Here is a 15797-nt window from a genome sequence, read left to right as displayed (position 1 = left end):
ATACCCAGATATTTGATATGTGATTTAGCCCACTTAAACGGGAAACTACCCCGGATAGTCTGTACTTCAGCCTGGCTTAGGTTAATATTAAGCAATTCCGATTTCTCGAAATTAACTTTAAGACCCACCACTGCCTGGAACCTCCTTAATTCCTGCATTGCCCCTTCCAGGGAGTGAGCGGGATCAGTGAGAGTGAGCAAAATGTCCGCGAATAATGAGATTTTGTAATAAACATTTCCCAAGGTAACCCCTTTGATGTCCTGCGAGGCATGGACCTTGGTAGTGAAGGATTCCAGGTAAAGGGCGAAGAATAATGGGGACAGGGGACACCCTTGCCTGGTACCCCTTCCTATATCAAAGGCATGCCCATAGCCATTATTTACTTTGACCCTTGCTTTAGGCTTGTCATAGAGCTTTTGTACCCACCAAAGAAAAAAAGGGCCAAACGCCATTTTTTGCAAGGTGGCTAACAAAAAGGGCCAGTGAACCAAATCGAACGCTTTTTCAGCGTCGATGGATAGTAGGGTCACCAGAACCTGCTCCTTATGAGCCCACCACATAAGGTCTATGACTTTACCAATATTGTCTGCCGCCATGCGCTGTGGAACCAAACCAACTTGGTCAAATTGAACTAACTGAAGGAAGAATTTGTTCAGCCGGAGCGCCAGCACCCTTGCTAATATCTTGAGATCCACGTTAATAAATGAAATGGGCCTACAAGAGCCACATTGTGTGGGATCTCTTCCCGGCTTTGCCAAGACCGTGATGCCCACTACATTTGCTTGGGGTCCTATTCCCCCGTCTTCCTGAAGGCTGTTAAAAAACTGAGCTAAAGGTTCTACTACCATGTTAATGCATTTTTTATAGTATGCTCTGGTTAGGCCATCCAGACCTGGGGATTTGCCCAACCTAAGAGATTTAATAACCAATTCTATCTAACTAGTAGATATAGGTGCATCTAGGCTTTGTTGTTGATCAGGGTTAAGCCTGTTAGCTCTATGTCCCGCAGGTAGTCCGTTATATCGGGCTACCATATGGCCACCTTAGGTTTGAACAGCTTCCATAGAAACTAGAGAAGACTTTACATATCTCACAGGAGGCCGTCAGAATACTGCCCTGAGGGTCCTTGATTTTTTGTATTATACTCTGGGACATTCTGTCTTTCAGTTGTTGCGCCAATAGGCGTCCTGCCTTGTTCCCGCCCTCAAAGTACTTCTGCCAATTAATCTCTAATGCGTGCAATAAGTGTTTGCTGTCTAAGTGGGAAAGTTCGGATTTCAAAGCTAAACGTTTCTGGTAGCAGTGGGTCGATCGGGTTCTCATATGCTCCCTGGACAAGCCATCAATCCAAGCCAATAAGTCCGCTCTAGCTTGTTGTTCAAGGCGTTTGCATGCGGTGGCCCTATAGATAAATATCCCGCATGCCACCACTTTTGAACATTCCCACAAAGTGCTGGGCGTAATGTCGGGGCTACTATTTAGTTTAAAATATTCACACAATTGGGCTTCCAACTGCTTGACAAATTGGTCATCTTGCAGTAGAGATTCATTCAGTTTCCAGAATCGGCTACCCTGGTCCCAATTCCCCAGATCAGCTTCCAAACTAATGGGTGCATGATCAGACCAAGTGATAACATCGACCTCAGCAGTGCATATTTGATTGCCTTATTGTTTGTCAACCAAAAAGAAATCGATGCATGAGTAACTGTTGTGAAAAGTGGAATAAAAGGTATAAGTATGTGATTTAGGGAACCGGTTCCTCCATACGTCTATCAAATCCCAGTCACCTATAAGACTTTTCAATTGTTTCCGAATTTTATGGGGCTTATGAGAGCCTGGGCGAGAGTTATCCAGATCCAGATGCAGGGTGACATTAAAGTCGCCTCCTACAATCATAGATCCTTCAGGATGCGATAGCAAAAAGGCTTCATGATCCCGGTTGGGGGAATAAAGTGACACCAGAGTATAAATATGGGTACCAATCCGTATTTTCAGCAATAAGTATCTCCCGGCAGGGTCCGCTACTTGGGAAATAAATTCAAACAGTAAATGGGCCGAGATCAGGATCCCAGTCCCAGAATATTTAGTCTGTTTCCCACCCGCCGCCAAGAATGTATGAGGATATTCTTTGTAGGCTAAGAGGTGTTCATGCCAACGCTTTAAGGGCCAGATTTTAAAAAGCATTTACATGCGTAAATCTGGGTTTTACGCTTGTAAATGCACTTTACTCGAGTAAGTGGGCTTTTGAAAATTGCTACAATATATGCCATTGAATCGTCCATAGGATTTATTTGCATAAGTGCACTTTACGTGAGTAAATGGCTTTTGAAAATTGCTACAATAGTAGTTACATTTATGCGCGTAACTCCTTTGAAAATTACCCCCTAAGTGCGTCTCCTGGATATAGGCTATGTCAGCCTTTTGATTTAGTAACTCTCTTAAGGAAGAAATGCTTCCTATAAGTGTTTAAACCTTTGACATTAAGTGAGATTATCTTAACCATGGATATAACAGTAAAGTGATCTTGCACAGAACTGGATACCTCTATGTCCCCTATACCTGCTGGGGCCACTCAACAATAAAATGGGCTTGGCCCACGACAAGACACTAGGCCTATACTGAGACATGCAGTAATAAGTAGAAAACAAATAAAATAGTGACTCCACCATGCCCCAGACCTCCTCCAGGAAAGATTCGCTATCCACCTCTCGCGAATCCAGCCCCTGGGGGTATATAATGTGCAGTGCTGCTGGCCTTCATTTGACAGCTCCCTCCCTCCCCCCTTGCAACAATGGAATGCAATCCATACATGAGGCATTAATCGTCATGCTGCATCCCTGCCGGAACAGAGCCGGATGTCCAATGTGCAAGAAAAACACAGTCATGTGGTGTAAGAGTCAAACTGCAGGTAGATTCCGTAAAACTGACCTCCTAATCAGCAGTGATTAGAACACCGTAGACTCACTCCATTGGCTTCAGCCCTTGTCTGCTGTCATGCTCGTGATCTGGGATTGCTGTCTATGCAGTCGGCCACGACCTGCGCCCTGGCGTCGCCATCTTGGGGTCGCATCCCTGGGCCTGGCCATCGCTAACTTGGAGTCAACAGCAAAATGGAACACAATCCCTGCTTGAGTGAAGCACTCTGCTGCATTGGCCATCGTTTTCAAGTGGTAGGTAACTCCCTGGTGCTGAAATATCAACGCAAATGGGAAGGCCCAACGATATCGGATCTCTTCTTTCCGCAGGATGGTGGTCGCCTCCCGAAGTAGAAAGTGCTTCTGGAGGGCAGATGGTGCCAAATCATTATAGATTGAGATCTCAACATCCTGCCATTTCCATCGTAGGGTAGATCGCGCCAGTTTGATTATTTCCTCCTTCATTTTAAAGTTGTGAAATTTCAGGATAATATCCCGAAGTTGATTGTCCCGCTTGGGGCCTAACCCCAGTGCACTCGTTCGATATCTATATCAGGCGCTGTGTCGGTAGCAGTAGAATCAGCGTCACGGCAGGTTAAGAGATCTCGACAAATGGCTATCGCGGTCACCATACTATCCTTATACTGCTCTGTGTCAGGGACCCCCCTTATGTGTAGGTTAGATCGTCGAGAGCGATTTTCAAGGTCTTTGACCTTGTCCGCCATAGTTTCAAGCTCCGATGTCAACTGCTTTGTCTGAGCAGAGAGCGAGTCCAGCATAGAACTCTGATTGTCAGCTCTAATATCAAGGTCATCCACTCGGTGGCCCATGGAGTTCAGGTCATCTCTCATCTCTGAAATGCAGGCCAGGATCTCTGCCTTATGGTTTTTAAGGTCAGACCGTAGCTCAATGAACCAGCTTCTAAGTTCTGTCTGCATCGGGAAATCCAGATTAAGTGCTCCAGGAGACTGCTCTGCACTGGATTCAGGCTCGAGAGTCTTCTCCGTCACAGCTGCTGATTCCCCCGGGTCTTTTGCAGCCTGCATATTGTCCTCAGTCGGTAATTCTGCCGCTATTCTACTAAAGGAAAATTGCTTCAAGTCGGTGGTTCTCTTGCATGTTGTCATCCTGAGTCCTTCCCATGGCTCGGCAGCATTTGAATATCGAGGGGAATGTATTTTTTAGCCAAAGAATGCCTCAAAAAAGAAGTTCTGGAACAGAGCTGTTGAATTAAGCGGCCATTTTGCAGTGCTGCTCACGAGCCCCCCCCTAGGAGGCCATTTATATACTGTCCATGGACCTGATGAGAGGGAGAGGCTGGAGCAGGGAGCAGAGCAACTGTTCTCTGCTGCATGTCCATGTGCTGACCACAAGGAAAGTAGGGGGAAATAACAGTTTCCTTCAGTCTCTCTTCTGACCCATGACGAGGAGACTGAAAGCACTGCCAAATGAAGTCATGGTAAGGGCTTTATGCAGCCTTGCCTAATGACACCTATGTCCCAAGTTTATAGCAAAATTCCTTTGAAAATAGTGCCAAAAGAGTTTGGGATGAAAACAAAGGAAAAATATATATATATACTACACACACACACACAAGTACATTGTATTTATATTTTGCTATGATATTGTATTGATTTAGACTGCTTTATTATGTATGTATATTTTAGGCCTAATGCAACTCATATTGGGTCTGGGCTTTGCCCAAAGAAAGGCATGAATAAGCAGACATTACATTACATTAAAATTTAGTTATTTTAGCTGTTCTTTTGCTAAGTTAGACATTTGCAATGCTACAAGATGACTCTGGGACTCTCCTTACCTGAACTACTATTTTAGAGGTCTTGTTCTTGGTACACTTAAAGTCATAACATCAGAGGTCTACATATTATTGGAAAGCTGAGATTCATAAGTTTCTATAATGTCAAACATACTGTAAAACCAAGAAGCCAGAGAAACCATCAGTTAAGAGCAAGTGGCAGATCATGCTATGCATTCAGTCGATACTATTTGACTTTGTTAGGTTAAGGAAAAACATTTTACATCATCTTGCATTGCTCTCTCTTTCACATTTGTCTTGTATTTTGTGTGTGCTGTGTTGCTATTCCAGTGCTCAGTTAGTACATTTTTTTTTTTTAAATCTCATATGATAAGCAACAATTTATTTTTAAGAAACAGGATCTCCTTTTCACCCATCTCAAGAGCTTACTATAAATCTGTGTCAAGGCAGCCAGGGACCAAGCCCATGACCTCTACATCCAAATACATCTTATCTCACTAGCATGGGCTCAGCCAGCAAAATCAATCATCATGGGCTCGCTTCACCCCGATTCAAGGCTTAGAAACATTTCTGGCAGAATGAGAGTCATCAAGTTCAACAAATAAGAATACTCACATCTTGGACCTGATTCGCTAAGGCTTTTCTCCCATTCTTTGTCTATGGCGATAAAAAAGCTTAGGGAATCAGGCACCTCTGAGTTACAAAAAGAAATTTCACAACTCTTTCTCTTTTATATATTCATACACATGCATACCCTTACATATTTATTTCTGTGTATCTATATGTAGATAGCTAAGACCATGGCAAGAGACCCTTCTAACCTAATCATGCTCAGTCCATAGTATATTTCCATTGCAGCTGAGAGGACAGGATTAGTTTTAGCTGACTAGTGAGAACAGAAAAGCTATTCCTCTCACAGTGAGTGACCCTTTTATACTCTGTGCTCCTCTACTCTTTCAGTGCTAATTGTTGAATGTACGAGACTGGATTAAGAAAGATGCAAGTGAAGTTGCCAAGCATTCATAAGGACTGGGGATGAAAGGCGCTATTCTTGTTATCACTGATGTCAAGCTTAGGGGATCCAGCAGTGTCTTCTAAAGACCTTGCACAATGCTCAAGAGGCTGTTTCACACTGTTATACTGATGAGACCAAATCTTTAGAAGAGGAAGCCTGTGTCAAGTGTCTTTTTTTTCAAGAACCCCCTTAATTAGTCATTCTGCTTTTGTAAATATTGAAAAACCTGCACCTCTCCCACCCTAAATATAGTATGCAGCTCTTGCTGTCATGCATTGTAACCGCTGTGGTAGCAATAATCTTTACTGTATGCACAAAATGTGATGGGAACTGTAGAAAGAGGCCAACTACTTGCCATCCTGAAAATGGATTTGTGGTTTATACAATATGAATTTTCAGCGGACAAATGGCAACTATGTAATCTTTTTATATCTAGGATGGTTTTCAGCTTGCTGATTTTGCAAGGAGTAAATACCTGCATTAAACACATCTGTGTATAACCTGTTCAATACAAAATTTAGACAAGCTCAGGAATGGAAGGGATTCCAATTTCTGTAGGAGTTGGAACACAGTTATTGGTGCTTCCATTTCTCTTATATATAGAAAACTTTATATACTGTATATAATATAATGAGACCTTGGCACAAGAGTTCTCAGTCAGGTGATTCCTTAGTCATTCCAACTTCCTAATCTTGGCTACTCTTGTAAAAATTAAATATCAAAAAGTGACTGAAATGCAGGGGGCATGGGTAAAGGAGGCAGCACTTTGGGCTGCTTTGCAAGAAGACAATATATAGATTGTGGATATACATACAGAATAACTCCCACAAAGATGTCACCAAAATGTATTTAAATACATAAAATAACAAAATTGTTCCAAATATAGTTATGTGTTATAAATCTCTATTGGAACATTATATTAAGCACTATCAATCAAAAAGACCGGCTATGCTCTAGCAAACAAAACTACTGTATGCATGCTCAAGAATTACGCAATAGATTATTACAGCTTGGCTATCCTATGTGTGTCATTAAACTAGCACATAAGGGCTTTAAATGCTAAATGACAATGGTTACTTCTGGATAACAAAAAATCTCCTGCAAATCGATTAGTATGCACAATGCACTATTCTGATAAAGTGCAAGCAATAACTTCAGTCATGCATAAACAATGGCATGTATTATGGCTTCATGCACTATTTTAGGAGCATCCAATGGTGGCTTATACAAGGGGAAAAAAACCTGAAAAATATTGGAGTCAACTCTCTGTTACCATCTTTTGAAGATATGGAAGTCAGCCGAATAATAGGACAAGATATCTGTAGCGACTGCTCTGTTTGTATTACCTTGGCAAGACCTGATCTCTAGATGTAATTTGGATAAACAGAGATACACAGACTATACATCGTGAACAATTCTGGATGTATAATTTAAAGTCAATTATTTCACAAGGTCTGAATGCCGAGACAGAGGGGTATTCACTAAGCTAAAATCATGGCAGATACTGGTGATGTCATAGATCAGCTTCTCTTCTGATTGGTAAGATCAATTTTGTGAAATCAGACTAGATACTGTTGATGTCATATTCAGGTAAAACTTTTTTAACTGGCACAGTCTGTGGAGCTAAAAAAGTCATTAGGTCATAAAAGAAGTACCTTGAACTTCTGGGGTCAGAAATGAATCAGATGCAAAATATTTCTAGACATGTATGTGCAGGTCCTCTATGCAGTGAGCTAGAAGCTGGTGTTCTATTTTAAGTTTGATTCTTTGTTCCTTTGAGAGATTGTGAATGCCGTTCAAAGAGCTCTGCTCTGATAAATGGTGATGGAACCTTTGAGGTAGGAGGGCAATACTGGACATGACAGGGAGGAGGAATAGCATAGTGGACTATGAACCAGGAGACCAAAGTTCAAGTCCTGCTGTCACTCCTTGTGACCTTGGGCAAGTCACTTTACCCTCCATTGCCTCAGGTACAAAAAACTTAGATTGTAAACCCTCTGTGGATAGGGAAATACCTACAGTACCTGAATGTAAACCAGTGTGATATTTGTAAATGGAGGAAGTGTCTCTTGTCCAAATAGGTGTCCATCTCAGCACTAGTGATCAACAGATGGTAGGGTATGATATAATGGCCAAGTTGGAGGGGAATCACTCAGAGCTCAAAGCTCTGAATTTCAAAAGTACTACCTTAAGGAGATACTGACAGACCGTGAGGAGGTAGGTGGAAGAAAAGTTGGCCAAACTAAAAGGAGCCATAGTAATTAGCATCTGCTATTCTACAGGCATAGTTAATTCATTAAAAACTGTGTGGACAGTGTAAGGTGGTATAAAAATTGATTAAGATTTAAATGTTATGATGTTTGTTTGTCTTTGTATGTTTATTTCTTATGAATGGTAGTTTGTAAGTCACCCAAAATTTGAGATGGAGTGAGGAATAAATACTTTTTAAAATTTAATTACAACAAATTTTTATGACAGAAAAATAAATAAAGATAAGAGGAAAAGGAAAATATGGTTCTCCAAGGAGGTGTCTAAAAAGATAAAGGCAAACAGATCAGCATTCAAAAAGTACAAAGGACCTCAAAAAGAACAAAATCAGAAGCTGAAAGAAACAAAGAAAAATCATGAGGGTAAAAACAGTCAAGTGGAAGAAAAGACTGGTAAAAAGAAATTGAGGTGACAAGAAAATTCACGTATTTCGGAGAAAGAAGGAAGACCACCAGTAGAATTGTAAGATTGAAAAGGGGCAAGGAGCATTAACTCTGGGAGCCATGACTTCTGTTCTTGTTCTCTCGGCCCCCCTCTCATTTTCCCCATCCCTCAAATAACTGCACATGATACACTGTAATTTTTGGAATTAAGCGGCCGCAACTTTTATTTATTAACAATTAATATGAAATCAACAGCATAACCACCCGGGCCAATTCTTTTCGGTTCCACCATTTCCGGGACCATGCCCCTGTGTCGCCCGCCAGGATTCAAGCAAGGTGACATCACTTCCAACCCCCCGCCACGTTTTCCAGCAAGGGGGCCCTGCCTCCGGGCGTGGTCCCACCCGTCCGACAACATGCCTTTCGTCAGCCCCGCGACTGACCTAGGTCCAATAAGTCCCTATTGGCATGGGTACCCACCATGCTTAATACACGTACTACAGAATTACCTCCAAGCTGCGACATTACATTATCACATTGGTGCCTTGTCCACCACCGGTCCTTGTAACCCTTATTCCTTCAATGGGGTGGGTGGGCAAAGTTGATCAGTGAAAAGAGGCCGGCTGCGGTGCGGCCTTCCTTTAAATCCTGGAGCCGACGTCATCAAGGACGGCCTGACGGCTGTCTTTGATGATGCCGGCCCGCCGGAACCGCCTCCTAGAGGCGGGCAAAGGACATTGATGTCATTGGCGCACGCCGGGGTGCCGGCTTGCCCCGTTGATGTCAACCGGCGTCATCCATGTTCGCCGAGGCTTCCCTTCTCCCACCGCCCCAGGTAAGCTGTGGGCCCTTAGCATTTGCGTCGGGCACACCCATTGACTCTGGGAGCCGTGACTTTTGTTCTCATTCCCCTTGGCCCCCCTCTCATTTTCCCCATCCCTCAAATAACTGCACACGTTACACTGTAATCTTTGGAATTAAGCTACCGCAGTTTTTATTAACTTATTAACAATTAATATGAAATCATCATCATTTATTTATTTATTTATTTAAAATTTTTTATATACCGACATTCATCCAGGATATCACATCGGTTCACAGTGTAACGCAAATATACGCCATGCATGGAGCTTTACATGGAACAGATAAAACATGTTAACAAGGGAATAACGGGATAAGAGAACATGGGATAAATTGCATTAAATATTAAACAAGAACCATAACCACCATAACAAGAACCAAGAACCATAAATATTAAACAAGAATCATAACCACCCGGGCCAATCCTTTTCATTTCCACCATTTCCGGGACCACACCCCTGCGCCGTGCACCACAATTCAAACAAGGCGACATCACTTTCGACCCCCCGCCATGTTTTCCAGCAAAGGGGCCCTGCCTCCGGGCATGATCCCACCTGTCTGACAACATGCCTTTCGTCAGCCCTGCGGCTGACCTAGGTCCAATAAGTCCCTATTGGCCCAGGTACCAACCAGCGCCAGGCAGTGTTTACCTTACCTGGTGCCATCCCAACACCAACCCCAGCTACGGCCCTTTCCTCCCTATGTGCAATTTCTCTCGAGTGTCTCCTGTATGTCATTATTGAACAGGTTGTATCCGATGTCTGACAGATGTATTCTGTCCTGCCGGTATAGACCCTTGCAATGGCCATCGGCCCATACGTGTCATATCTGATTACCCCCCATGCACGCCAACCATACTCCAATTTGTCTGTTCAACTTTTTCTGGGCCCTTCCCCACACTTATGTTTTGCAAATTTAATACATGATATAATGTTGGACCAGCAGATAAGCGCCCTTGGGAACCATGAGTGTATTTTTCGGGGTCCCTCTTTACCTGATGCAACAGCTGTTTGCACGACACTGTTCCTAAGTCATTCCCGCCCAGTTGGACTTTTATCAGGTCCGGTACTGCCAACAATTCCCTCCATAGTATGGGCAGTAGCTGCACCCAGCGCATTCCATGCTTCCCCATCCAGACTATGAGCTCCCTCCCCGGCCTTCTAGCCCCAGATGGGGACCGTAACCACTCTGTTGTGCCCCCTGCGCCGCCCCATGCACAAGTGAGTGCCCCACGATCCACACCTGTACTGACCTAGTAGACGATTCTGCAATTAAAACACTTTCGTTAATCGACACACTACGATGTGTCCGCTCGATCCAGCCTGACATAAGAATTTACCACGGAAGAATGACATCTTCCTATCTGCAAAGTATATATAATACTTGCTAAGCAGGATATCTCTATTGAAGAATTAGTCAACCTTCATACAATACCAAATGTCATTGGTATCGTATGAATTCAAAAGCGATAGCCTCCTGCACCGCTACACAGTGTCTGTTAACAGATGGTTTCGTCCCGGACACTACAATTCCTGCAAACCTTGCATCCACCGACCACTATATTTAATGCCGTGACCTTGAAGAAGGGGCTACATGCTCCGAAACCTCGCGATGTCGGACAGTGAAAATCATCACTGAAAGTGGATTCAAAGATAAGTGCAAGAAGTATCATACTTAAGGATAATTTTTCCTGGACTAATCGTACAATATTCAGTCACCTAATGATTTACAAGGCCTTTTAACTACAAGGGCTTATCAGCATGATAACCAATGACATTTGGTATCGTATGAAGGTTGACTAATTCTTCAATAGAGATATGCTGCTTAGCAAGTATTATATATACTTTGTGTTTCTTACACTTGCGACACATTTTGGGTCTTTATTTTTAGTATCTGCTTCATTGCCTGTTCCCAGCCCTGCCTGCGCTGCGCTAGTAGCTGCCCCTATTCTAAAGGAGTGGGTCCCCGAAATTATCCGCATTTTTCCCACCCTGTCAAAGGTTCGCTTGAGTATCACTGAAAATTGGTATCGTGTTAATGGGGCCCAATCATCATGTATAAGTAAATGCTCCCCCCATTAGTTGCACGGTTTGGTATGTTTCCAAATTAACTATCGGGCAAGTGACCTGATTTTGCAACTGTTTTAAGGTCATGGTAGCGCCCTGCCCCGATTGGTCTGTCTTGGACCATGGTATTAATATCCTCAGAATATTACCCTGCTTCGAAACATTTCTCATGAGATCCCCATGTGGCCCGCATCCTTCTTAGATGCAGCCATCAGCTCGCCTATGCACCAGGCACCCAAGAAGGCAAGTGAAAAGGCCAGTCTGAATAGACGTGTCTCAAATTCAGAGTCACATACTTCGCTTAACCTATGCCATAGTATTACCAGCATATGTCTCCCATCCTTCCTGACCCCCATCCTTCCTCCCCATCCCTTCATCATTTTTCATGTCCAAAATCCTTTGGTCGGGTCCCCCCAACCCTGCGCTTCTATGAAAAATGCCCGGCTTACTAATTGCTTCACCACCATGCCCCTGCACAATCCAGCATCTTTTTGCCCATGATATGTAGGCCACACTCAATTCTTCTGCCACCGGTCCTTCTTTCCAACCATGTTGTCTTGGGAAAGAGCGCACTCTCCCGTATCCCCTGCAATAAGCATCCCGAGTGGTGGGAGCCACAGATCGCCGTAACAGATCTACCGTGGTCGGAGGCCATAAATGCTCCGTTACTGGGGTTGCCACTTCTTTGGCGTTGGGTACTTGTTTGCGGAACAAAGACTGTTTAGCGCGAGATAGTGAATCCGCCACATCATTGCAAGCCCCTGGACCCTGATGCGCTATTACCGTAGCATTAATGCACAGACTACTCAGCCCCACTTGCCGGAACAGGTCCACCACCTGGGGACATTTTGCCGACTGCCTGTTTATTACATTAACCACGGCTTGGCTGTCACACCAGAAGACAATATGCTTATCTCGCAAGTGTTCCCCCCATATCAACAGCACCACCCAGATGGGGAAAAGCTGCAGGAACGTTATATTCATTGTTATTCCTTCGTGAACCCATGATGTTGGCCATTGCGTGGCAGACCATGCACCCAGACAGTGTATGCCGAATCCCCAACCTCCTGAAGCATCTGCATAGATGTCCAAGTCTCGACGTGCCACATGCCAACAGTACTCTGAAATCCTCAGCCATCTCTTGAAAGCTGCGTAACAGATGAACCACCATCTCTGTTCCTGCCAGACAGACGAAAAGGAAGTTGTCCAAGTAGTGAATTATATTGTCTGAGCCAGCCCTTTTTGCTGTCACCCAGTGTAAGAAGGGACTAAAAGCCTCAAAATAGGCGTAGGACATGGAGCACCCCATGGGCATGCACTTATCGAAGTAAAACTGCCCACAGAATTTAAATCTCAACAGTGGGAAGCTAGATGGATGCACCGCTAACAAACGAAATGTTGACTCGATGTCCGTTTTTGCCATTATTGCCGACTTTCCGCACCTCCGAAGAAGAGTTATCAAACTGTCGAATGAGGCATATTATACCGAGCATTCTTCCAGTGGCAGGTGGTCGTTAAACAAGAGCCCCGGTAGGAACGATAGATTCTGGATGAGCCTGTACTTTCCTGGCTCCTTCTTTGGTACCACCGCCAGGGGAGATAACAACATGTTTTGAAATGGAGGTGACATGAAAGGGTCTGCCATTCTGCACAATGCTTAATCTGTTTTGAACTATTTTCGGATGTCGCGTCATCGATGATGCCTTGTTGACTGCGGAATTTCTGATACGTCCTTGATAAGGGATTCGGAATCTTTCCCGGAATCCTTTGGCAATCCTCCCAGATTCCTCCCTCCTTGGGTGTTGAGCCACTCCAACATTCTGGCCAGTCTAATAGGCGAGGTGGCTTTTTGCAATTGCCATGCTTCATCTTCTTGGGGGAGAACTCCCAGTCCCCATCTTTTGTGTACACTTGCTTGCGGGGGTGAGGTGCAATGCAAATCAAGCAAACGTTCTTGAACCTGCAATCTTTGAATGTGCAGGATGATTTATTAAATCTCCAGCAAGTATTATTCTGTGTGTTGGCCGACCCGCCGTACGCTGCTCCTGGTATTGGTGCCCATGTTGTTGCTCTTCCGCGCCCCCCTGCATCACGCACCTTGTTTGTCATCTGCTTTAGCCACAATTTGACCTCTTGAGTCCCCCCTGACATCAGACCGCTCTCCTCCATCTTGTTCCGGAAACACTCATCATAATTCAGCCATGCCCATCCTTCGTATGGTCTGTATGCCTCTAGGACTGCGTCCACATAACTGAGCATAGGTCCGCATTGTGAAGGGCGGTCTTTCGTAATAACATGCATCATCCTAAAGAATGCACTCGTCCAATTTAGTATGTTGCGCGGTATGTTTTTGCTTTTCTCCAGCTGTGGGTCCCCACCCTTGCTCCTTTTTCTGTCTCATGGGCCTCTCCTTCCTTCCAAGAGCCGGAATATGTCGATGTACTTCCTCACCCTTATCCTTTTTGTAGCTTGTTTGGCACACTTACCCATAGAGGGGATACCTTGTTCGATGCTGTCAAAACTATTCCTGCCCCTCCTTGCGCCGTCAGTGGCTGGGTCACGCCTTCTCTTTCGCTTTCTTTTCCCCTTCCTCCTTGACGCATGCATGACCGCCATATCAGAAGGGGACTGTGCTGCGGAAAAACAGGCCTGGATACTCACCCTGCTGTGGCTCTTGCCTATGCTGTTCTGTTGTCTCGCGAAACTTTCATCTTCCTGCACGGTGATGTCTGCTATATCACTCACAGCTGTTGAGTTGGTTAGCTCGCTTGGCTGGTTGTCCTCTCCTGGGGACTGATGCCCTATACCAGTGTTGTCACTTTTTACTCCGCTTGCTGTGCGCCCTGCTCGCCTGCTGCTATTGTCTGCCGGTGGAATTTCCACTCCTCTCTCTTGCACTTCTTGGCTGTTCCATATCCCTTGATGCCCCCAGCCAATATCCCCACGGGTATACTAACTATGGTACTCTTCCCGCATAGGGCATGGGCGACCATTGCGGGCACATATTAAGCCCAGGGTTGTTGCTGTTGCCACCTGGAGGCATCCAAGTGCTGCAGGCCCATGGAGGGGTGAACCCCGGTACATATGGAAAAACCCGCACCATGTTGCTGTTCCCCCCCTTTCCCGCATTCGAACCTGTGTGTGCCGGCGTTGCCTCCACCTGCTGCAGACTGCCCCATGGGAGATGTATTGTCCCCAACAGCCGCGTCCTATTGAGTTACTGCCGTTGTCCGCCGCGCTTGCTTCCCTTTTCTTTGTAGGGCCCTCTCCTGCGGTACGTCGAGACACTCTTTCCCCCCCACCAAGCTAGCAAACTCCCCTCGCTCGTTATTGTCTTGACGAGTAACCTTTCTTCAGGCTCCCCCCTCCACTGTCTTACTCTTTTGAGGACCCCGAGTAACACCATCCCTCTGCTGTCCCCAGGTTGGGTTCTTGGACCCCTTCCCATTGTTCGTTAGATATTACTCACTGCGCCCCGTGTCCGGTACCTCTTATTCCCTCTGCCTGCTGGACCCGCTGTGGTATCAATGTGTCCTTGTGCTTGCTTCCTTTCTTCCCTGCTCCTTGTTCCAGCAAATTACCAGCTCCTCCTCAATTCTGCCCCGGACCTTGGAAAGTATCCCTTTCCCTTGACACTGCTTCCTAAACCTCAGCTCCAGTGGCAATCCATGCAGGATCCCTACCCCTGACACCGCTTCCTAAACCTCAGCTCCAGCGGCAATCCATGCAGGAAACATTGTTTGGTTGGTTTTTTTTTTTTTTAAATCTTCGGGGGTGGGGGGTTCCACCCCCTCTATGTGGAAGGGTCCCTTCCTTCTGCATTGGTCCCTTCTTTCTGCATTGGTGTGGTGGTGGTGGTGGTGGGGGGGGGGTCCCAAGGCTGCGCCCATGTGGTCAGTGCCCCGTTCTCGGTACCGGCTGGATTCGACCCCGTTTCCTCCTTGCAGCTTGGGCCCCGATCTATATTTCTCTCTTTTTTTTTTTTAATTTATATCTTTATTAACTTTTTCAAAATTATACAAAGCAGCAACTCTGCTAAAGGAAATATGATATGACAGAAAATAACAGGCAAAATACATTTCTTATGAAATAAAATATCAAAGAAATTTTCTCTTTTTTCTCTGTCTATCCATTAGATCACCAGATAAGGGGGTGGAATATCTGCATATTAAAGGAGATTTAAGGAAACTTAATATAGAAGAAAAAAACAAGCAACTCATTCTACTAGTTACTTTATTACTTAAGGATTATCGCCACTGATACGTAATTGCTTCAGGACCTTTTTTGCATCAACAAAGCTTTTCAGTTGCTCAGGTTGAAAAAATATATATGTATCTTTGTTGTATTTTACTATGCATTTACAAGGGAAGCGTAAAAAAAAAAGATGCCCCTACTTCCAGAGTCTCTCATTTTAAAGCAAGAAAGTTCTTTCTTTTCAGTTGAGTCGATTTTGTTAAATCAGGAAAAATTCTCATGCAGGAACCCATGAATGCAGAGTTAGCTTTCTTAAAA

The 15797-nt window shown here is 44.6% G+C and overlaps 1 protein-coding gene across 4 annotated transcripts in view; it reads right to left on the bottom strand.

The window, feature by feature from the left end:
- FBXW12 (F-box and WD repeat domain containing 12) overlaps window positions 1–15797 on the bottom strand; it is a 73786-nt gene that overhangs the window by 39328 nt on the left and 18661 nt on the right. Inside the window, exon 1 of one of the 4 annotated variants that reach the window (XM_029600837.1) lies at window positions 4735–4838. The exons of the other annotated variants lie outside the window; for them this stretch is intronic. The gene's annotated coding sequence lies outside the window, so the exon portion shown is untranslated. Of the gene's footprint in view, window positions 1–4734; window positions 4839–15797 lie in introns of those variants that run through there. 4 annotated transcript variants of the gene reach the window in all.

The sequence above is a fragment of the Rhinatrema bivittatum genome, chromosome 4 (genome assembly GCF_901001135.1).
Source record: "Rhinatrema bivittatum chromosome 4, aRhiBiv1.1, whole genome shotgun sequence".
Classification (NCBI taxonomy): domain Eukaryota; kingdom Metazoa; phylum Chordata; class Amphibia; order Gymnophiona; family Rhinatrematidae; genus Rhinatrema; species Rhinatrema bivittatum.
Note: the sequence above shows the minus strand (reverse complement) of the source record. Positions and strands in the feature narration are given on the sequence as shown.